Raw genomic sequence first — 22,305 nt, 5'->3', positions numbered from 1 at the left:
CGAAGGCAGTCGTCCAACCAACTGAGCCACCCAGGCGTCCCGAGTACTGAGATTTAAACCCTATCTTCCGACTCCTAAAACTGGATTTTTGCCACTATATCTGACTTAATGCCATAATGCCTTAATGGGAATTATTTAAAGAAATGGCAATTGTAATGGAAGGATTGACATGATGGATTTGGACTTTGTTATTCTCCTCTCCCATCAAAGCAAAAACTACAATCCAATTCAATTAAAATTTGTAGGATATCCTATGCTCAGTGTAGGGTGCTCAGCATTGAAAGTTATATACAGATGGGAAGAATCAGTCCCTGTTCTCAAATAATTTATATTTAGCATGAAAAAAGAAAATATGATTAAATTCAACCAATCTGTGACAGTCCAGTGTGGGTAGGCAAGCGCTCCATCTTGTCCTACATGTGTGTCCTTAGAGAAACAGGAAGTGCTGTGGGGCAGGGACAAAGGAAGGAGTCAATCCTTACTTTCGTGGTAATTAAAAGAAATATCTAAGGTGATATGGTGACTGAGAGAGGAGATATACAAGAGAAGGTGAAAAGGAGTCACAATACAGATTTTCTTTGCTTCTACGCATTGCTTAAAAGAAATAGGACTCTTCTTTTGGTGTCTCTGTTTCCTGTATAAGTAGGCTTCGTGTGGCAAAGTCTTCTCCACTCAGAGACAATGTTTTTGGTTTTGTGTATGTGCGTGTATGTGTGTGTTTTAAGATTTATTTATTTATGTATGTGACAGAGAGAGATCATAAGCAGAGAGGCAGGCAAAGAGAGAGGGGGAAGCAGGCTCCTTGCTGAGCAGAGAGTCCGATGCGGGGCTCGATCCCAAGACCCTGGGATCATGACCTGAGCTGAAGGCAGAAGCCTAACAACTGAGCCATTTAGGGCCCCCACCCAGAGACCACGTTAAAGGTGATTACAAACTGTGGTGGGGAGAGTGTGAGATAGTTGAATAAAGCCCTAGGTAATCGGTCAGACCTGAAGAAGCAGGAGCCCACTGGTGTTTGATGTACCCTGGAAGGAAAGAAGCCATGACCTTTTGTTCCCTCCTCTCCCTGCTTTCAGGCCGTGTGCTTCTGAAAGCTTCCTGACAAACCTTCTTTCTCTCCTGCTTCCCTCCAACAATGTTCATAAACCTGAAGTTCAACATATTTTAGAACTGACTTATGTGAATGGAGTATGGAGTTTATGGAACACAAAAGGGAGTATTGTTTTCGGACTACCTGGCCTTTGCAAGTGTGTTGAAAGGATCCCCTGAGGCATGAGGTGATATAAGACAGGACAAGAAAATAACCTAAGGGAAAAAGGGAGAGAAATAAGTTTAGAAAAGTATATATGCCTTCGGGGAAAAGAGTATGGAGTCATCTGGTTTGGGAAGGAAAAACAAGAAAAGTTGGCCACCCAGGGACAGTAGGAGTTTCCACCTGTGAGCAAGAAAGAATGTTTTCCTAGTCTGTAGTACTCTTCAAAGTATACAGGAAATGACCATCAGTTTTTAAATCTGTTCTCAAGATTGCCTCTTTCTAACAGTTTCTTATGCATACATTTTCCCATTTGAAAACTAGTTTATCTTGATAACATTTACCACTTGTTGACTTTGTCTTCTCTTCCTGTGCTTTCAAAAATATGCAGATTAAATTAACCTGGGAAATCATACATGCAACATCACATTGCATCTTTGAAGTGTTGCACGTAGAGCTTGGAGATAGTCCCCCTACAAACACAGAACACAGGATATCTTTCAATTCCATTCAGGCTGTTTTATCAAAAGATACCTTGTAAACACAGACTTGGATGCCTTGTAAACAACAGAAATTTACTTCTCACTGTTCTGGAAGCTGGGCATCTGAGATCAGGGTGCTGGAATGGTTACAAACTCTTCCAGGTTGTAGACTTGTCCTTTTGTTTCATGCAGTGGAAGGGGTGAGCAACTCTCTAGGATCTCATTTATAAAGGCACCAGTCTCATTCATGAGGACTTTGTTCTCATCACCTCCCAAATGTCCCATCTCCTCGTATAATCATTTTGGGTATTACATCAACAGACCAATTTTGGAGGAACACAATTTTGGAGGAACATTCAGAGCAGAACACAAGAGAACTTGCAAAAGATTATTCTGCCCAAGGATTATTTTCCATACTTTAAAATAACTCATGTGACTTCATAATAAAGTATCCAAAAAATAGAAAGGACAGGGAATTTGGGATTGAGAAGACAAGTAAGTGAACTTTTGAAGATATAAGAGGTTTCTAATTCTCATAGTTCAACATGGAATTTATTAATAATTATACTTGCTAAGGAAGGTACATTTTTTAGCTCCCCCCGAGGGACAAACATTTTGCACTCTTTGCTGACTTTTTGTGTTCTAAAAATCTATAAGTTGAAAAATGTTATTCTCGAATGACGCTGAAGAAATAGTTCTTTGAGAGTTGATATAGTATTAGAAGAATCAAGCTTTGAATCCAGCATTATCTAATACCTAAGGTCTCTATATGTTTATTCTTCCAAGGTAACAAGTGCAAAGGTCTATAGGACTCAATCAAAAAGTAGAAAGATGAGATCACGTTGGTGATTCTCAAGTTGTGGGGGAGTGTAGATTATAGTGCTTCTCCTACCTAATAGAAGTACAAAAAAGATTTTGTAAACATTAAGTTTGCCCCAAAAAGGACGGTAGGGGAGAGAGTTTCCCTGAGGGTCACCAGTTTGTGACTACATAATTATAAACCACCTCATTAATTTCATTTCTTTAATATAGATATGACCATGGAGTAATTTTTGCTTGGGTTTAAAATTTGTTTCTCAGCTCAAAGTCTGTGTTTACCTCCTCTCTATGATTAAAAAAAAAATGTTTTTATCCTTATCAGGAAAGCAGTTTTACAAAACAGACAAATATGCCAGTGGTGTTGAGGTTACTTTTTCCACCAAAATTTTTGCTAACATGTCATAAGAAACAGTGGCTGCATTTGAGTTTGGCAGAATGCCACAAGGGAATGCAATACCTAAGGCCTGAAGTTTAAACTTTCTGCATGGAACATTTACTATAACCACCCCACAGTTCTAGAAGCCATGATAGACATGTACCAGTTGTGCACGTTTGAAACTTTATATGTGTACTGACATTATCATTGCTCTGAGACAATCCACAGATCGGAGATAGAGAATAAAGCATTGCCACTGTATTAGAAATACACAAATGTTAGTTCAAAGGCAGGGGGTGGGATGTGGAAGAGAAGACAAATGTGTGATAAGAAAAGGACCTAAAGTCTTTGCACATCGAATTAGTTTTTGAGGAACAGTTGTTCTTTATATAAAACGGCTTTTAAAGTAGGATTAATACTTGTTTGCACATGTTTGACAAGATTATTGAATTTCGAGAGGTACCTGGGTGGCTCAGTGGGTTGAGCGCCTGCTTTTGGCTCAGGTCATGATCCCAGGGTCCTGGGATGGAGTCCCACATCTCTGTCTCTCTCCAATAAATAAATAAAAATCTTTAAAAAAATTATTGAATTTCTATAAAATGCCTAATTTGATGAACACTAGACTAGTTGGAAATGTCTACTAGAATCAGATATGCTCTTTTGTTCATATTGTCTATCCACATTTGGTTTGTACTTACATTTAAAATCAAATATAATTTCAGTTGACTAAAACAAGATTATCTAGAAATATGACAATAAGTTCTACACAACCTATTATTTTAATTACACAAAAGAGCACAATAAGATTTGTTTACTAACAATAGTCTCAAAATGAAATGGGAAAGCATATTGCAGAAAATATGCTTATATTCTTTATTATTGTTGTGATCACTAAAACATTTCCTCATTATTTTCCTTTCCTTGGGATTTTTTTTTTCTTTCTTTCTTTTTTTTTTTTTTTTTGGTTAATTTGATAAAGATCGCAAGTAGGAAGAGAGGCAAGGCAGGCAGAGAGAGAGGGGGAAGCAGGCTCCCACCGAGCAGAGAGCCCGACATAGGGCTCAATCCCAGAACCCTGGGACCATGACCTGAGCCAAGGGCAGAGGCTTAACCCACTGAGCCACCCAGGCACCAGACCTTAGGATTTTTTTAAATAATAAAGGATTTGATAAGGGGTTGATATCCAAAATATATTTTAAAGATTTTATTTATTTATTTGACAGAGAGAAATCACAAGTAGATGGAGAGGCAGAGAGAGAGAGAGAGAGAGGAAAGCAGGCTCCCTGCTGAGCAGAGAGCCTGATGCGGGGCTCGATCCCAGGACCCTGAGATCATGACCTAAGCCAAAGGCAGCGGCTTAACCCACTAAGCCACCCAGGCGCCCCCCAAAATATATTTTAAAAATTTCATAAAACTCAATAGCAAAGATACAGTCCCATTAAAAAATGGGCAAAAGACTTGACATTTCTCCAAAGACATAAAAATGGTCAACAAGTACATGAAAAGTTGCTCAATAGTATTAATCGTCAAGAAATGCAAATCAGAACCATGATAAGCTAGCACTTCACATCTGTTCAAATGATTATTATCAAAAAGACAAGAGCTAAGAAGTATTAGTGAGCATGCAGAAAAAAGAGAACTCTCATACACTGTTGGTGGAAAGGTAAAGTGGTGCAGCCACTGTGGAAAACCATATGGAGGTTCCTCACAAAATTAAAAAAAGAACTACCACATGATCTAGTAACCCCACTTCTAGGTATACTTTCAAAAAATGAAATCACTGTCTCAAAGAGAGATTGGTGCTCCCAAGTCCCTTGTAGCATTTCACAATAACAAAGACATGGAAATGAACTAAGTGTCCACTGAAAGATGAATGGATAAGGAAATCTTAGTATATTCATAATGAAATATTACTCAGCCAAAAAAAGAAGGAAATCCTGCTATTTCCTACAATACAGGTGGACCTTGAGAGTATAATGCTAAGCAAAATCAGTCAGAATCATACAGTGCTGTATGATTGCCCTTTTATGTAGAATCTAAAAGTACCCAAACTTATGGATGCAGAAGACAAATCAGTGGTTTCCAGAAGTGGGGTTGAGGTTGGTGGGCTAGGTGAAGGTGGTCAAAAAAATGTAAACTTTCAGTTATATAATAAGTGAGGCCTGGAGATACAATGTTCTGCATGGTGGCTATAGTTAACACTGTTGTTTACTCAAAAGTTGCTATGAGAGGAGAGTTGATGCTCTCACCATAACAAGAACAAACAACATAGTAGGGTGATGAATGTGTTAACTAATCTTACTGTGGTTAACATTTCACAATATAACACATGCATTAAATCATCACATTGTACATCTTAAACTTATACAGTGTTTTATGTTAATTATTATCAAGAAGGGAAGGAGGGAGGGAGGATCTTCACAGGCACCTCAAACTTAACATTTCTCTTCAAGCTTTCCTTATTTTTTTTTCTCATAGAATACTGCAGGAACATTCTAAGGGGTTTTGCTATCACTATTCTTCCTTACCTCCAATATATCCTCCACACTTATTCTATGGTTTTTTTTTTCCCCTAAAACAAGAAGCCAGACATTTCACTCCACTATTCAAATGAAGGCAAATGTCAAATCCTACCTACCTCCTGAATGTGACACACACGTCTTCATAATCAGACTCCCTCACACGCCCTCCCTACTCCTACAATATATATGTACCCCTTGTCTAACCACCCCCCATCTCTCTGGTCTCATCATACTATTCCATTGTTTGTTTATATCATACTTTATTCATTCCCTTTTGTATGATTACAGTGCTTCTTTCGTCAAGATATCCTATCCCCTATGACTCCACTCTACCATAAACTGGGGAACTTTGGTGACTTTGGGAACCTCTACTCATCTCCCAAGATCTAGTCCATATATCACCTCCTCTCTAAAGCTTTCCACAGCCACTTACTTTTCCTTCCTTTTAGGTTGCCATACTAAAAACAGAAACATAGTTTGCTGTTAGTAAAACAATGATCCTATAAAGTATCTTCCTGTTTCTCCATAAGAAGATGAGAAGACTATAACACATGTATGTATTATCTAGTGGTCTGCTAGCCACCGGCTAATACCAGCATCTCATCTCATCATCGTCTTGTGAGAAATGATCATAAAATATTCAGTAATTTGGAAGCAGTTTGTTCAATTATTAGTAGCTTGAAATTGATTATAGTATGAGTATTTACACCACAAAATTGACTAATACCACATATAAGGACTCTTTTTTTTTCTTGAAGAGATGGTTTGTGAACATATTTGGATTTATCTCCCATAGTCTAATAGAATACCTGTGTATTCAGTGGAATAACTTGGTTTATTAATGTGATTTCAGTTAACTGAAAATTACTTGGTCATAAATGAGACAAAGTTAACTAAAGGAACAATGGTACAGTTTCATATATTATTACAATTTGAATTATAGTCAGATTACAAAAAAATAAGTATAGGTTTCAACTTTATAGTTTATAGGTTTCAACTTGGAGATTTTATTCCACGGCAATGTGATTGGTAGACCAGGTAATAAGTGGCTCAGTGCAGGGATATTTGCTTATTTATCTTTAGGTCTTTATACATCATTCAGGATCTGGCATGTGGTTGATCCTCATGAAATTCTTATTAAGCACATTTCCACATGAAAAACCATAGAGTATATTTCTGTATGTGAGGGTTGGCTATTTTTATCCACTCATATAGAATCACTGCTGGAAACTGGCAGCACCCATATGGTAAAATTTTTGTTCAGAAATAAAAAATTAAATTGTTTTAAACCAAATAAGAAATTGCCATTTCTCCAGAGCTGTTGATTTTTAAGAATACTATATATTGAGCATTATGTTTGCTTATTTTTAATAGTACCCACATCTATGTAATGACCATTTTTATATATTAACTACTTATAATTTATATAATTTCTTATGGTTACTAAATATACATATGTTAGTAACTATAATACTGTAACTAAACATAGTTACTTAGTGTAGATGGGAAAAAATATTTATGTGCAGGATAACTAAAATTTTTTCACTTACATTTGTGTTTCGGTTTTTATCCATTTCAAAAGTCATATGTTAGTTACATTACTGGTTGTCAGTTTTCACATCAGTATCACCAGAGGAACTGTTTAAAACAGAGGATCTCACTGCATACATTATGAAACCCACAGAGCCAAATGCAAACCAGCTCAGGCTTACAATTACCATTTTGGATAAAGTTTGTCCAACACTTTTACTTTATAAATGGGGAAGTAATGTCAAGAGAGGTTGATTTTATTTGTTCATCTTCAGAAAACTGGCTAAGGGCACAGCCAAGATTTTAACTCAGGTCATTGTTAACTTGTCATGTTTAATGGTATATAAGTTTTTTAGTGTGTGCGTGAGTATGTTGACTGTAGGGAAGCTAAGACTGCTATTCAGGAATTATTAAAAGCTAGAGAATAAAAGAAGAAGCACTATAAACTTGAGGGATCTAACTAGCAATTCAGTCATGAACTGGGTGCCCAGAGAGAGATTACCACTACTTGAATGACAAACAAGTTACAGACTCAAGCCCACAGCTCATTATTGGGTGATTAAATATGAACTTTCCCAGGTTTTTTTTTTTTTTTAGGTATGTGTGTTCTTTATACATTGTGTGTTTTATCCCTTACTGTCTTGTTTTATTAAGTAATTTTGAGGGGCACCTGGGTGGCTCAGTTGGTTAACCATCCTACTTTTGCTTTTGGCTTGGGTCATGATCACAGGGTTACAAGGTTGAGCCCCAGTTCAGATTCCATGCTGGGCATGGAGCCTGTTTAAGTTTTTTTCTCTCTCTATCTCTATCTGCCTCTCCCCTTACCAATCTAATTAAAAAAAAAAAAAAGATAATTTTGAACTTCCTACCATAACAAAGCAAGATCACTTTCTATATTGTTCTCTTATTTCTGATTTCATATGTTATGATTTTGTGAAGTAAAGGAAGATCACTAATAAACAGTTTTATCAAGCTACTTTACCATTGGTACATACTAAGGGTTTGAAAAATGATTCTCAACATATAAATGATTCTGTAACATTTGAATATATTTCCTATAAGCTGTCCCATTTCCTCCATCTATTACAGAAAGAATTTTAGAAATCTATTTCAGATCAACTTACCTGAGCCTTGAAAATTTTTCAAAGAGGGTCTTTTCACATATCTTATTTGGGGCAGAAAATTTCCCCCAAAATTTTTCCTTGATTTTTCAGGAAGATTGAGATATTCCTTATAACTTAGGTTAAATATGTCTCACAGCTTACATTTTAAATTTATGGTCATATAATATAGAGTCTAACTCAAGTAACATTCATAGTTTATCATAGTGGCTAACCACTTCCAATCAGTCACAGTCTTACTGTCTCAAGTCAACTTTTTATAACAGTTGTCTCAGTAGGCTTAATTACATAATTCAAGGGGTACACTTGCTGGAATTAAAAAAAATATATCAAGTTCTTGTTGGGGGTAGAGACCATAGCATCGTTATCTCAACAACACTTAGCACAAGGCCATGCACAAATAAATTGTCAAATGTTTATCACTTCCAGTTAGATTAAAAAAATAAATTCCTCAAAACAAAAATTATCTCAGCTCTCCTACTCAGTTCATTTTTTTCAAATGTCTGTGAGTTTATAGTCTGCATAATTGTATTTTAATAAATATTTCTATGATATCATATTAGAAATGTATATCTACTTTTTACCTTATTAACTTAAAATAAAAGCAAAAAAAAACAATGATTTAGAAAAATAAATTTTTTTAAAAAAAATAGAGATAATTTCAGAATCTTCCTTCATCTACTTAATGTTTATTGACAACGAAAATATTTTTGTACTAAAAATTCCAGGGCCTAAAATGCTTCAGGAAAATAATTTAGGAACAATTACCCATTTATTACAAGTCCCACTTTACAACCTACTGCTAACTAAACACATGTGTACTATTGTCCAGTATTGAGAGAGAGGGAAGGTTTGCTGAGATTCTGACTTAATTTATTTTTTCCTTTAACTGCTGCTCATATGAGATTCTTATGAAATTATGAGGAGTGGCTACCATTAAAAATGTCTATTTATTTGAATGGATTGTGAATTATTTCTGTACCTCAGTGATAGCTAAATAAAGATTAAAGACTTAGAAAGTAAAAGGTATGAAATAAAGTAGAAAGTAAAATTATGCAAAAATGTTTTTGTTCATTAGTTAAAATAAAATTTTATCAGTTAAATGAAACTATTAGTATTCTCAATCCTTAGAAAAGATTCAGATATTTTATATAATTTTGTTATATTATCATCCTTTATTAATTATGTAATTTAATTCTGCAGTCAGCATCTTCAGTGATAATAAACATCTTAAAGCTTGACTCTAGAAATGTTTATAATAAAATTCTTCAAATACCCAATTATACATATATGATATATACTTTTAATTATATTTGTCACCTAATTTTTCCTCTAGTGTTCCATTATATTCATTGTCATCTTTGATATTACTTCAGGGTATATTTTCAAGTTTCAAATGTTCAGATATAGATTTTCAGATACTAATGAATATTTAATTCCAAGATAGTTAGATATGTTATAATATGTAATTTACATTGTAATGAGAGAGCAAAATGCAATGAAATAAAACACAAGAATCAACTGCCTATCTTTATACCAGACTATAAAAATTTTTTAAATGTTTATAAAAATGAAAATTTTAAATATAGTCTTAATGAGACAAAATTTTCTTATAGAAGCAATATAAACACCTAAGCAACAATTTACTTCACTACCTAAATAGAAAGGGACTGTATATAAGCTGATATAACTATATCTGAAACTACATATATGCAAATAGGTAAAGAACATTTTATTAATAAGACTTTATCAAATCAGAGGTAGAAATCTAGAAATTCATTCTACTTCCTGTTTCCTAAATATTATTTTTGTTTTGTTTTGATTTAAATTAATAATACTATTTCATGATAAAAATACTAGTAAGTTGTGTGTAGTAATGCTTTGAATTAATGATACCACACTCAACAAATATTTATTGATCCCAACTATGGTCAGACACTAAACTAGACTCTGGGATAGAGCCATGAACAAAATAAGGTTCTCTGTCCTTGTGAAGCTGTATGTACATATGTGTACTGAAGGGGGTTTGGGAAGAAGGAGGGCACATAATAAAGTAATTAACATATGCAAGATTTCACAAGTTATCTAATATTATGATAAATGCTATGGGGGATGGGTGAAAGGGAGCATCAGGAATGACATAGCAATGTTTATCTATGTTGGGAAGAATGGCCTCACTTAGAAGTTGAGATATCGGGGAGGGGCGGGGGGGTTGCTGAGTGGCTCAGTTGGTTAAGCCTCCACCATCAGCTCAGGTCATAATGGGACCTGATCCCCGCGTCAGGCTCCAGCTCAGAGGGAGTCTGCTTCTCCCTCTATCCCTTCCCCTGCTAGTGTTCTTTCTTACTCATTTTCTCTCAAATAATTAAGTAAAATCTTAAAAAAAAAAAAAAGTTGAGATATCATTATCAATAGAAAGACAATGAATCTTATGGTTGTGCATATATTTAAAAAGACCTCAACAGGTAGAGGGTAAGTTGGAGTCAAGGCCCTGAGGTGTGTACCCAGGATGATTAAGGAATGGCTCCAGTATGATCAGGACTGAAAGAATGAGCAGCAAGGCAGTAGGGAATGACATAAAAAAAAGTAACATGGGATTAAAGCACACTTTTCCTTTTACTCTGAGATGCAAAACGATTTGAGGCTGTGAGCAGAGAAGTGACATAACCTGTTGATTTGAACAGGGTCACTCTACCTATTGACTAGGAGACTAAACCACAGGAAGGCAAAATGACTAGAAGCAGGAGAACGTTGAAATAATCCAGTTAAAGGGGATCATACTGTCTTTTGGCCAGAGTACAACCAGCAGAGTTGGTAAAGAGTGGTCATATTTGGATCTATTTTAAAGACAGAGCCAGCAGTGTTGCTGATGGACTAAATGGGTGAGAATTAGGGGAGTCAAGACTGGAACTTCAAACCCAAACAACTAGAAAGGTGGAATCTCTATCAACCAAGATGGGGACAACTGTAAGTAAATTGGGTTTTTTGTTTGTTTTGTTGGGGGGGCAGAAATAACCCCAGAGCTCATTTTTGGACATGTTGCACAATAGATGATAGATAGATATAAACTTGGAGTCCCAGAAGAGGACCAAGTTGATAGAAATTTTGAAGTAGTCATATACAGATTGTTTTAAAGCTTTGGAACTAAATAAGATATTCACTGGAGAAAATATAGATAGTAAAGAAATTCAAGAACCACACTTGAAGCAGTCCAGCCATAAAAGGCCTGGCAGGCACAGAGGAAAGAGCAAAGGAAGCTGAGAAAAAGTGGCTGGTGAAGTGAAAATAACGCCTGGGGGAAGAGGGGGCGAGGGACAGGTCTTGGAAGCTGAGTAAGAAAAGTGGTGTTTTTGTGTTTTTAAGATGGAAGACATGCTTACCTGCCTCAAATGCTACCAAGAGATTAACATGGAAACTGCAAATTAACTGTAGGATGTAACAATGGCACATTTATAGGGGAGCTTGCCAAAAGTAGTTTTTACGGAGTAAGTGGGGGTAAAAGACTGGTTGGATTGCTTTGGATGGGGGAAAGTGGAAAAGTTGGCAGGTGGGAGAAAACAGAATTTCCAAGGATTCCAAGGACTATTGCTACTGAAAGAGACAAATAAATGGGACCAGGAGAAGAAAATAGATCTAAGAGAGGGTTTTGATTTTAGATGGGAGAAATGCCATGTTTGCTGATGGGAATGATCTGGTAGAAGGGGAAGAAAAGATGATTCAAGGGACTGTAGGAAGATTTGCTTTAGCCATATTTTGGTATTCCAGTGGAGGAGCTGGGCTTAAACAGCAGCATGAGTATTTCAGGAACAGAGTTACAGGGAGAACAGAGCACAGAACAGATACTGGGCTGAACATCTGTGCTGGAAAGATCTTGTGGAGGATCTCTCCTGGTGGCATCTGTTTTATCAGTGGAATCAGAATCCAGGTTATGAAATGAATTTAAGGGTAAGAAAGGAGGTTTGGAGGCTTGACTAGAGAATGGAAAGTATGAAATAGTCATCTAGTTGAGTATGAGAGGGAATGTACTGGAAGAATGTGTTACAATTCCTGAGCAGTATTAAAAACCTACTTGAAGTTAGTTGTTGTGAATCGAGACTGAGACTATCAGGATAACAAACCATGTAACATACTTCTTGCTGTGTTTCACTCATTGGTCTGATTCCCAACCCTAGTGATGAAGCCAGGAGATTTAACTGGTATTCGGGGCTCCTCAAGTCCAATATTGCTAAAGAGATTGCCTTTTATTAGGGGTGGGTACAAAAAAAAACCTCAGGGAAATTGCAGAGCTGATTTGTGTGAGGGATTGAGACATTGAGACTTCCAGTTATTAAAATGGTTTGAGTACAGATGCTCTTCATTTACTCAACCAATATTTATTGAGGGCTTTACACACTGAGAATACAGTAGTAAAAATTATAAGAGTTTATAACCAACATACCTTTACAAATTGTAAAGACTATACCTCTAGAAGGAGTACCATCTCAGAGGGAAGGTCTAGGATACAAATATAAATGGTAAACAAAGACATGTTCCCTAAAAAAAGAAAAAAACAAAAAACCCATATAAAATAATAATGACAATGATAATTTGTGAGAATAAATGAAAAAAAAAAAAGTTCTGTACAAGAAGGGACTATCAGTGGTGCCTGGTTGGCTCAGTTGGAAAAGTGTGTGACTCTTGATCTTGAGGTTGTGAGTTCAAGCCCCACATTAGGTGTAGGGGTTACTTAAAAAAATAAATAAACTTAAAAAAAAGAGAGAGAAACTATATTTGAGAGGAGTTGTCAGCCTTTATTGGTATCATTGTCTCACTAGAGGGGAGTGTTTCATGTTTCTCTCCTGTGCTGCCTCCAAGATTTTCTTTGTCTTTGGTGTTCAGCAGTTTGACTATCTGTCCCATTTTTGTTGTTGTTGTTTTGTATTTGTTTGTTTTTTTTTTTCCAAACTTGCTTAAAGATTACTGAATTTGCTGGATCCCTATGTTTGTCATTCATCAAATTTTTGAAAATCATGCTCATTGTTTCTTCAAATATTTCTTTTGGCCTCTCTTTGTTTTTTCTGGAAGCATAGTCACAAAGAATATTCAGTTGTTGTCCAAAAGGTCACTGGGACTGTTCATTTTTTCCCCCAATTTTCTCTTTTCCAGATTAAATTCATTCATTCTTTCTTTCTTTCTTTCTTAAGATTTTATTTATTTATTTGACAGAGAGAGAAAGAGAGACAGCAGGAGATGGAACACAAGCAGAGGGGGGTAGGAGTGGGAGAAGCAGGCTCCCCATGGGCAGGGAACCTGATGCAGGACTCGATTCCAGTACCCTGGGATCATGACCTAAGCTGGAGGCAGACGCTTAACAAATGAGTCACCCAGGCACCCCAGATTAAATACTTTCTGATGACCCATCTTCAAGTTCACTGACTGACCCTTTCTTTCTTTCGCAATCACCAATTAACTGTTAGGCCCATCCTATATATTTTTTTGTTTTTCATTTTAGATATTGTACTTCTCAGTTTTAGAATTTCCATTTCATGGCAGTTTCTACTCTGCTAAGATTCCCATCTGTTTATTCATCAAGGCTATATTTTCCCTTTATCTGTTAAAAAATTTCTAGTGGGTAGTATAGTATTTTTATCTGTCAATTTCACTATCTTGGTTATCAGGAGGCCTGTTTTTATTGATTGCTTTTCTCTTGACTATGGGTCTCATATTCTTGTTTCTGGACACTGTGAATAATAGATTTCAGTGATTGTATATTCAGTTATCTTGATTTTTGTTCTAGAAGACAGTTAATTTAGCTGGACAAGGCTTGCCTTCCCTGCAGTGTGGCAGCTGAAATCCAACCTTCCTATTCTCCCCTCTTATGTATAGTTGAGAGACCAGCCAAGGGTTTAAGTGGAGTTTGGAAGCAGATTTGAGGACATCTGCCTTTGCTCTGTCCTTCTAGAATTTTACACTTCATTTTGAAGCACCTGTAACAGTCCCCCAAATCAGACCTTTGTTATCTGACTTTTTTAAGTTTGTAAACTGTGGCTATATGTTTAAATTTTGGGTGTCCCATACTAAGTGGACAAGATAATGTCCTCAGGCAAAAGCCACATAAAGGCAAATGTCACCCAGTATAGTCTCCTCTGTCAAGGGTTGTTTCCATTTCATTATCTCCTTGAAATTGGTCACTCTCCTGTGACTTCAAATGGTATTGAAATATTTTAAATAGTTTTTAAAAATATTTCCCCACCCTGCCCCAAGAGTTTAATCTGATACTAGTTCCTTGTCATTATTCTATTGATTGAATTTTTATGCTCAGTTTTTAACCAAACACATGGCATGTATTAGGTGCTCAAAACTGATAAACCAATTACTAGGTATATGACTATTTAAGCAGTTTAGAAGACATTGTTATGTTGTCAGCCACCTTCAATATGTCTTGAAAATGATAGTTAACGTCTGTGTTAATGCAGTTTGAGTTTTAGGATAAGTTTGAAATTGTTCTGAGTAAAAGTAGAGCAATATTTTGGATAAATTTAAACCTGATGTGGATTTTAGTAGAAAATAGTCTAACTTGGTTAAGTAAATAGCCAGATTATAAAGATTTCAGATGGTTGGGAAGAATAACTGATACTTTAAATGCCCTTTAATTTCTGTCCAAGGAGTCAAGGGGAATTTAAGGAAAAGTAAAGGAGTGAATTAGTCTCCTTAACTATTTATGGTAACTTATTAGAAAAACACATTTTCAGGGTCTAAAGTGATATAAATTGGAATGGGTAATTCTAATAGAAATGTACATAACACTATCTAGTGTATGTTTGCCTTTTATGGTGAAACTATTTATAGATTATTAAATATATTTGTAACTCCTATTTATAAACTCTGTAAACTTTTTATCTATAATTATGTCATCTTGGTTTGCACAAACCCTTAAGTCCTTGTGGTCCATCCCTGTTTAACCCAAGGATGGAATTAGAAATTTTTACCATGCCCTGAAAGACTCTGAATGATTTTGATATTATTCTACAGGACAGATGAGAGAATGAGGCTCTCTGCAAAATGCAAATATAACGGTTTTCTTCCTAATCATAAAGTATTGGATTGTTCAGAGGGCAGGGTCAGATTCCTGAGAGCAGATATTAGAGCTAGTATAGTGATGAGCCAGAGTCCTTATATTGAGAGTCATAATGCCTAGCCTCAAACTGTGCCCAGGAATAAAATGGAAGCCCTCCCTGGAACCCAAGTGAGGGCCAGACTTCTCAAATACCAAGTGCCAGACCGCTTCTGCTACTTTTTTTGTGAAGGAATTGTGGGTCCACCTTTTCACTGATTTTTCTGGATCAGCTCAAAGATTGTCATGGTGCTTGTCTCTGACAAGATAAAAGGACAGGGGCCCCTTTCCTAGGGAGATAGAAGAGCGAACAGTGATTCTAAATGCCCTTCAACTCTAACTTTAAGTTATTTGTCATTGTTTTTTGCCATTTGTCACAACATTTAGGCTATTTGTTCATAAGACCAAACAGATACAGACACCTCAGCGACAGGGGTAATGAAAAGAACTTTCACATTGATAAAAATCAAATCAAATATCTCCCCACGAGGGACAATCAATGACATAGCAAAGTGTTTCACTTTGAGGCATAATATCATCATAATCTGATCATGCTATTTTGACCAACTCATCCTGAAATCTCTTTGGGCAACTACAGTTCTGCCAACCCTCTTCTTCTATGCTTACTTCACTGATTTTCCTGAAGGCTGGACATTCATTGCTGTGGCAGTGGAGACAGAGGGTGGGTACTGCAGGAATACTAGTCATAATGAAGTCACAGTTCTGTACCTGTCACTGCAAACCACCAGTGATGATGTAATAAAGAAACTTTATGTCATTTCTAAGTACAAAAATAAGTTTCATCAGATGAAGCTTGAGCATCAAAATATTGGGATTTCCAGGATAATATTAAGGTTGGTGGGAAAGAAAATAGAAGACAGTACTTCAGAAAACCATGGGTCCTATCAGAATATTTAGAGCATATGGTCGCTGTGGGTGTAGTAAATAGCACAATGGTTTATTAGAGGGTTGCTGTGGGATTTGTTCTTTACAGCTTCCATAGACAGAGATTCAGACCACATAAGACTCTGCTATGATCGCTTCAATGGACAAAGCCCACAGAGATCCTTTTATGTCCATCTTGGTGACATAAACCTACCCGGTGTGATTTGCTCAAGAAATTAGTGGATCAAAATCACCAAAACAGAAATTCTTTTGTATTACAGTCTATGAAAACAAAATAGCTTAATTGAACAGATAAAATCATAAAAAGCATTTAGTTTGCATTTTCTCCACACACTCAGGGCTTGTCCCCAGGCTGGGGAGTTCCAACAACCTATCAGAGAACAATCTGGAAGAATTCTGCATCTAAAACAACATGCTCAAGAGCGTAAAGCATTCTGAAGTGATTGGAGCACTCACTTCTCTTACCCAGAGAGCCAAATGACACCCCATAGGTAATAAATTTCTGCTTTTGATTTTAAGGTCCTACAGGGCAGGATAATTCTCTTTGTTTGGCTCCTAGAACAGTGCTGCATACATTGGAACATTTAATCAGTGCTACTTGATAATGAATATAGGATTTTACAGCACAGAATCAAATTGGTCCTGAGAGAAAAATATCTAACTCTCGGAGCTAAGTGCTTTCTTCTTAGTTGCTGAGTTGCGTCTTCCCGGATCATCTTTGTGAAACATCCTCAAGTAAAGAGCCACTTTCACTTACCTTGAACCTCCCCAAAGTCAGGCCCAAGGATGACTAAAAATAGCGCACAGACTACATGGTCCACTTTACTTAAAAACCTCAAAAACTAACAGTGATTCTTGAGGAGTAACCCATACTTAAGGCCATTTTGCAGGAAAGTCCTGTTGCCACCAAACTACCACAAATTGAGAAGCACTCAAGATCCAGAGGTCCTTAAAATATCTTGAGAGACTATTGAAAAGATAATTCACCTCCAACATCAAGGACATAATTCCTTTGACTAAGTGAGCGAATGCAATAAGTACTACATAGTCACTTATTAGACTCACATTTCCAAGTGCATTCAAGAGTCCCGACAAAGCCATCTGTGTCTAAGGGCAGCCACGTAACCCAGGTGGCGCGGCGGACACGTCTGGATAGGATTCCTAAGGTTGGTTCTCATCTGGTCTTCCTCTTCCTCCATTCCTGCCCAGACCTTTTTTCAAATTTGATTGGGGTGCTTGGGTGGCTCAATTGGTTAAGCATGGGACTTTTGATTTCAGCTCAAGTTACAATCTCATGGCTCATGGGAGCCCCACGTCAGGTTCTGCACTCAGTGAGGAGTCTGCTTCTCTCCTTCTCTCTCTCCCTCTGCCCCTCCCCCTGCAATAAATACATAAATCTCAAAAAAAAAAACTTTACAAATTTGACTGATTCTATGAGCTACGCAATATCCTTCCCACATTTTCCTTTCCTCTGTAAATTAGCCAGTTCCTGTTTCCATTTTTCAAATTTAAGAACCCTGACTAGTAACAATGGGTGCTTTATGAATGCCTGCATGAACAAGATGCATTGACAAATACAGAAAAAAAAATAGAACTATATATTTATTGTGTAATACTACTTTTATTTAAAATTTATGAATATGTGCACAGGAAAATGGAAAAATGTCTATTAAATATCTAATAGAGGCTGTATCTGGAAGAGTAGCATTATAAGTATGCTTCATTTATCTCACACATTTCTGTTATTTTTCATTTTTAAGTAAATCTATTACTATAAAATAAGATATAAAAAATACTTCTCTAGAGAAATTTACAAAGAACTAGTATTTTCACAATTTTCCTAATCCATAGACTGTCACAGCTTCAACTGTTACATATGGTAATAGTTACATGGAGAACAATGGTGTATTAAATACTAACGTCCATTGGTGGAGGGGGAGGAACAGGAGCTAATACCTGTTACAATGGACATGGGGTGGGGTTATAAGTAGTAATACAAGTGGTCAGTGGCTATTTAGTAAAGAAAATTAGAACTAGAATTGGAGCACGTTTGTGTGTGTGGATGTGTGTGTGTGTGAGAGAGAAAGAGAGAGTAATTAGTAGATAATTTGGCCCTAAAATTCAGAAAGAGGACAGAATGAATAAAATTCTATTAATGAAGCTTAGATAAGCATTTCACAAGTGATTTCAATAAAATCAGAAATCCTTTACTAGCACAGGGACCCTTATCCAGAACATGCAGTATAAATGAATGAGAATACCATGGGTATTTTGTGATCAAAAGCATAAGACTATATGATCTTGAAGAATAATTTTAAATCTATTTAGATGTTTATTAGTGAAAAACTAGAAAAGAACAATCAATAAAAGTCATGCTATAGAAACAATATCAAAAGCACAGTGGTTTACAGTAGCAGTGGCTTCTTTCCCTACATGGTATGTGGGCACGGTCACTGAGGGCAGTTCCCTCCCATGCCTCCTTCATTATTAGGCTCAGGGTGATGTAACTGTATCTGGAAAATGTATGGCCTTGTCAGAGAGAAATAAAATGGGAAAACCCTCACTGGACCTTAAGGTTCTCTCTTAGAAGTGACATGTATTTTCTACCCACTTTCCATTGGCAAAAATAAATCACATGGTCAAGTCTAATTTTAATCCCTACAGAGAAAGGCAGTGAGAATTTTAAACAATACTTTTAATCACAAGAGTGTACATCATTGAACCTAATTATGAAGTTCACCAGTAAAGAACACTGGGATAAATGAATAAATTATTTCTGTGATTTTGCTATGCAAATCATTAAAACTATTGGCACACATGAAAACTCAGTGCAATTTAATGTAATCATAGCTTTAAAAATGTCTACTGATTATATCATAAAATGAAAGTATGATTAATGCTGAAAAGACATTATTTAGCTTCTAAAACTGTTTTCATTTTCATACTGTTACATAAATCTTGATGTATAAATCTTAAGTCTGGGCCTGACTTAAATTTCAAAAGTAGTCAAGCTGAATAAATAACTTGGGTGGTGGAGGTATAAAGCTAGGTAAAAATTAATAATGTATCTATTTCTCTGGTTGAGAATTCAAATTCACCAAAAAAAAAAAAGCCAAAAAACAAATAAAAACTAAAAAAAAAACTAGCGAACATCAAGTTCTAATAGGTATTGGGTACTGCGACAGGTAATTTTACCAACAGTTTATTTTTTTTTTTTTCATCAACTTTTCCTTAAAAATTCTTTGGTTGGGTAATTTATTTTTTTGCCAGTGAGAAAATGTATTAATTTCATCAGCTCTAAAGAGTCAGAGTGAGACTTAAGCCCAGAATATCTGACTCCTAAGTTCATTGCTTCTTTTTTTTTTTTTTTTTCCTGTCCACACATTTAAGGATCTAAAAGGCTGCGCATGAAATATATGAGTGTGCCAAGGCTTGAGATCAAACACGGAGAAATTCTCTAACATCTGGGCTGTAGTATCCGGAGAGATTTTGGCTGGAGATAATTTGGCAGCTTCCAGAGGCCTGCCATCTTCAGCTCCAGCAACCCTTAGCTCCTTGCTCAGTTCCTGGGCTGCCAAGCTTTGTGAGCTTCTATGCACTCTGCAAGACATAAATAGGTTCTCTCATTATCCAAATGCTTCTGGATAGAAGCATTCACAATTGGATTAAAAGAAGGAGCTGAGACAGGGCTTCAGAAACATCCACAGGATTCTGGCTCCGGGCTCTGAAATTCCTCCATATTGTCGCCACATGAGGGAGGAGCCTTGGCTTAGTGATGACCTGTGTCTTGCACATAGTCCTCCATGGCCCATGTCTAACAGCAGCACTGTTGCCATTTGATGGTCAAGTCAATTACTTTACCAAATTGTTTTTTCTTTTCTTAACTGCTAGTCTTGGACAAAAGAAACCCAAAGTGGCCAGGCAACAGTGATAACTCTAGTTGAATAGGATTCTCATTGTGTCCTCTCATGAAAATATCACCCTTTGGAGATAGGCTGTCTGACCTGATGGAGCCCAAAGTTGCCAGGGGAGAAAGCCCAAAGTCTCCTCGGGGATTTACTGAGAATGATGGTAAGCAGAGTCACCACTGCTTTCACCCTTTGGTTCCCCAGCCTACGTATTTTTTCCTGTTTAGGACAGAGTTCTATTTAAAAACTTTTGATTCAAGGTGGATTTTGCATGCTGTAGGTTCATGACTCATCCTTATAAAGTAATACCACTGAGCTGATGCTTAGCTGTACCTTCAGCAGGCCATTCGAATGTTCTATCCTATCTGAAGCTTATGATTGGGACATAATGTAATATGACCAGTGGGTCTCATCCTATTTCAATTTCCTTTGCTGTAAAGTGAGTCCACTGATCTGATGCCATGCTATGTGGAATCCCATGCCAGTAGATCAAACACTGTACAAACTCTTGGAATAGGAAAAGCAAACTTAAATCTGGAATGTATGTCTGCTTCTGTGATAGTGAATTGTTTGCCTTTCCAGTTGGAAGGTGCCCAGGATACTCAACTCACCCCCGAGTGGCCAGTTTGTTTTCTTGAGAGATGGTGCTATAAGTGGGGCTCAGTGTCAGCCTCTGTTGCTGGTAAGCTGGACGTCAGGTGACAGAAGCAGTTTAATCAGCCTTGATAAACAAGAGCCAATACATAGCTTCCATTTCTCCCACTGTGACTACTTTTTCATTTGTGCTCCTTGTGCCAGGGTAGATCTGGCTACTGATAGAATCTGGCTGATGCCCACTAACTAAGTCATTTTATATAGTTGGTGTTTTAGTGCTCTTCTATGGATTCCTCTTATGGGAGTTAATGTGGGATACTATGAAGATCTTCATGCTTTGTGCCCACTCTCATATGACCATCTGCATGCTTCTGGTTCAGACTTCTTGTCCCTGCTATTTCACTCTTCATTCTTCTAGATTCCTGAACGCCTCAGTCAGGCTATTTGCCACTGCCCATGAATCTGTTATCGATTCTCACCTTGGTCCACTTTCCTGCCTGCTTGAAGCTCTGCCCATCGTGGGGATTCTTCCTGAGGACATTCTTTCAAGGCCACCCCCTGAATAAAGCTGTCCCGTCTTGGATGCATCCACATCCCAAGCCAACATATAAACAAATCAACCTTCAGTTTATTCCCCCCCTCGTATGTCAGATATTTGTAAGAATTATTTTCTCCATAGAGCTGTAGGTATCTTGTGAGAGGGGTGCTACCACAGGATAATGGATGACATGAGGATCTGGGATACCTGGTCTCAAAATTGGCTTGTGTTCTCTGGTTCTGGTCATGTTTCTTGCATATATCATTTCCATCTTTTAAAAGTTTTTTTTTAAATTTTAATTATTTATTTTGACAGAGAGAGATCACAAGTAGGCAGAGAGGCAGGCAGAGAGAGAAGGGGAAGCAGGCTCCCCACTAAACAGAGAGCCCGATGCGGGGCCTGATCCCAGGACCCTGAGACCATGACCTGAGCCAAAGGCAGAGGCTTTAACCCACTGAGCCCCCCAGGCGCCCCCATTTCCATCTTTTGATGGGTTATTTTGGGGTCCATCTGACCCAGATCATGGAGTAAAGTTCCAGGCATGTGGGACTTCATGTATCATGGTCAGGGGCTGTGTCTGTATCAGGGCTCAGGGATATGCCAAGAGTTGTTTTTCAAAATATGTGTAGTTCTCCACTGAAGATGGCTTGGCTTGCCATATGTTCACATGAAAACTCCCAGTCCTTCCTTCGAGTTCACAGAAAACTTGAAGACCATAGGGTCTGACCCAAATGGCAGGGGTGCTTACACCAGAATCTGAAAATGATGTAGAATTATTTCTTTCTTTGGCCCCACTCTACACTAGAGCCCTTTTTGTCACTAAGTACAGGCACCAAATCACTGTTTTCAGGTGTGGAAGATGCAGCCTCCAAAACCCAAAGAGGTTTACCAGGCATCGCATTTTCAAATTCACGGTGGGAGGCATGCAATAATTTATCTTTTATTTTGGTTGGTATGTCTTGGCTTGCTCATGATGATGGACTGCCTAAAATCTGTAATGATGTGGAAGAATTCTGACTATTCATAAGGTTTATGTACTACCCTCTGTCACCTATATATCTAAACAAGGCCTTCAACAGGCTGGCCACGTCTTGCCTATCCAACTTGATTAGCATGATACAGTGGAAGAATGTGTTGTTCTGCAGGACATTCAGACAATTCAGA

General features: G+C 37.1%; 1 pseudogene; it reads left to right on the top strand.

Moving 5' to 3' along the window:
- LOC122890390 overlaps positions 1–21,169 on the top strand; it is a 130,172-nt pseudogene extending 109,003 nt beyond the window's left edge.
- The last annotated feature ends 1,136 nt before the right edge of the window (positions 21,170–22,305 follow it).

This window comes from Neovison vison, chromosome 11 (assembly GCF_020171115.1).
Source record: "Neovison vison isolate M4711 chromosome 11, ASM_NN_V1, whole genome shotgun sequence".
NCBI classification, from domain to species: domain Eukaryota; kingdom Metazoa; phylum Chordata; class Mammalia; order Carnivora; family Mustelidae; genus Neogale; species Neogale vison.
Note: the sequence above shows the minus strand (reverse complement) of the source record. Positions and strands in the feature narration are given on the sequence as shown.